Source organism: Paramisgurnus dabryanus, chromosome 5 (assembly GCF_030506205.2).
Source record: "Paramisgurnus dabryanus chromosome 5, PD_genome_1.1, whole genome shotgun sequence".
In the NCBI taxonomy this organism is placed as follows: Eukaryota; Metazoa; Chordata; class Actinopteri; order Cypriniformes; family Cobitidae; genus Paramisgurnus; species Paramisgurnus dabryanus.
In genome coordinates, this window is record NC_133341.1 from 5,405,815 (window position 1) to 5,409,067 (window position 3,253).

A 3,253-nucleotide genomic window follows, 5' to 3' on the forward strand; every position below is an offset into this window, starting at 1 on the left:
TTTCATGTTTAACTAATAAGAAAATACTACACCACTAGATTAATTAAAATTAATATAAATACAATTGTACAATAAATACCACTTTCGCAATACATATTTAATGTCACGGGATCTCGTTGTCATATATTGTTTGTTCATAGTCAGGTAAGTTCTGCTGTCAGAATTGTGACATCCATAATGGTTCACATTTCTCATAATTGGCATATTAAAATTATAATTAAATAACTATTTATGTTCTATAAAGTCTGCTCAGTTTGTTGTGTATTATTTATTCTGGCTCATGTATTTTAATTTAAAGAAGTCATTAAAAGTATGTTTTCTCTCCAAAATGTTTGCATATGATTCAATATACTGATTATATGAGTAAATTGTGTGAGAATAAGTTTTGACTAAAAATAATGCTTTAAGAAAAAACCAAGAACTGCAAATACATGATTTACTGGCACAGAAACAACATTAAAACATTGTTAAATGAGTAATTGAATTTAAGATGAATAAACATTGATTTTATGTAAATTTTGATAGATTTTGCATCATTGAAATAACATTATTCTAGGGTGCAAACCTGATGAAAAATCAATGAAAAATGTCAACGTTGTTTCCATTATAATTTGGTTAATGGCATCAACATCAATTCTATGTTGATTCACGGTTGGTCTGCTACCTTAAGTGATTGAATTTATGTTGAAGAAAGATTGTTTTTTTAACCATTTTGATTGATTTTGCATCATTGAAATAACATTATTCCAGGGTGCAAACCTGATGAAAAATCAATGTAACATTTCAATGTTGATTCAATGATAATTTGGTTGATGGATTAACATCATTTCAATGTTGATTCACTGTCTGTCTGCTATCTGGGTCAGCTAAGTAGGTTTTGTTAATGCAAATAAAATTTAGGGTAGTTATTAGCATATACAAAACAACAATGTCTTTAGCATAGATATCTTTGCCATGCTTCAAAACGCAACGCAGCACAATGTCATTTAAGTTGAACAACTGAAGTTGCATGATATAAATTGGTACATTGTTACACTATTTAAATCACACAGATGAGTTGGTGTCAGCAGCCAGCTACAGTATACATTTACACAGGCTTGTGAATGTGAACTGACCAGGGCCGGGTTTCCCGATAACGATTAAACTTAGCACTTAAGAGCACTTTCTACGAGCTTCTTAACGAACATTCGTTGTTCATTTACGTGCGTTTCCCAAAGATGCACGTGAAACGATCGCTCGCAGCTGGGTTTTAAGTGCTACTTACGAGTCGCTATCAGTTTGTCAAGTGCTGAAATGTCACCAATAGAATGACTTGAATTTGTAGCAGAAGCTTGTTTAGGCTAATGATCTTCAGCCGATGTGCACTAATATTTTTAATAATATATTTTCATTATTGTTCAATTACTTTTTAAATGTTTTAATAATTTATTTAATATTCTTTTCCGTATTTAGTTAGGACTCGTCCCACTGCGAAATGCCTTCTGCGTTTCTATTATAGTTTAGATTATTATTATTATTTGTTGTTTATTATCTATGTTTATTTATTATTATGGATTATTGCATTTTACCGTAAATATTTATTTGGTTTCTTTAATTAGATACCATTTCCCTTCAAAACAATGTTTAGATTAATTATAGCAGCAATCGGTATGAACCATTTATCAATTTGCTAAACCAACTTTTACCAAAATACAAAAAACTTTTACCAACTTGTACAAAATACGTTTTCCTTCTTTATAAATATATGTTTAGCCATTTAAATTTGATTTCTTATTTGAATTTTAAATATATTATATTATATATTTAATATAAAATAAACAAAGAAGAACCCAATAAATAAATATAGCCTACATTGAAAACATTACATTATCGTCATTGCAGGAGTGCAATTTGCTGGTTGTCCTGCAGGTGACCTTGTAATTCTGTTGTCTTACGATGCACTTATGAATGAACGATTACTCCAGACCACTCGTAGATCTACGATGATTTTCAAGTGCAACTTAAGTTACGAAGCTTTTGGGAAACAGCCCGTAATTCTAAGATGATTCGTACGATCGTTTTTACAATCTACTTAGCCTTACGATGCGCGAGTTTTATATCGTACTTTTCCATTTAAAGACAGAATGCCGCGTTCTGTTACTACAAACAGATGGCGGATAATATATCTAAGCATCGCGAGAGCAAACTGCTCCGCATGCTTTCTAATCGCTCTCGTGGCTCTTTTATGTTTCTCTGTGCAGCAGCATCGAACAAACTTTTGATCATCTGCAGTCAGCTGGGGGGGCGAGAAATGCGTACAAACCAATAGGGAGTTGAAATGGTGTATGTTTATACTTCTCATCCAACCACAATCGCATTCATCTGGATGATGCAATTGATCAAGATAGTTTTTTTTTAACGATGACAAGCCGGAATGTAAAAAAAAGAAAACAAGCCGAAATTAAAAGAAGTAACAAGGCGATTTTTAAAATGTAAGGAGTAGAAAGTACAGATAATTGAGTTAAGATGTACGGAGTAGAAGTAAAAAGTCGTCTGAAAAATTATTACTCCAGTAAAGTATAGATACCCAAAATATCTACTTAAGTAAGGTAACAAAGTATTTGTACTTCGTTACTTGACACCTCTGTTTGCTTGTGGTATTTAACCCTCTGGGATCTAAGGGGTTTTTAGGGCCCTGGGGAAGTTTTGACATGCACTGACATTTGTGCTTTTTTCAGTTGCTTGAAAACATATTAATGGCAAAAGTCTCATAACACTGTGTTCATCACAAACTGGGCTACAATATCATATAATCAACATGTATGTACATGTTTGTATTTTTGAGAGAAAAATGTTTATGCGTGGTTTTTGAAAAAGCAAAATTTTTAAGTCACTGATATAACACCACAAAACTCATTCTAAACATGTTTTCCCAAGACTTTCCAAACTGGATCTAGTAGTCTAGAGTTTTTTCTTCAAAATGATGTGAAAATCATATGGCCTACTCAATCACATAAAGCAATACATTGATTTACAATTTCTAAGACACTTTTGCTTGGGAAAGGCTGTATGCGTGGAGGCGGGAAAGCTCCTGAATAATCAGTGATTGACAGCTGAGAGACAAAAGAGTTGAATAATGAGCCACATAATAAGCCTTGCCAGAATCAGTATTATATCAGGTCAGTATTAAAAAGTAAATTCTTAATTTGACGCAAATCCATTATCCGCTATGTTATTCTGTCATCTTTTCTCCCTTTTTTTCCAAAATGCAATA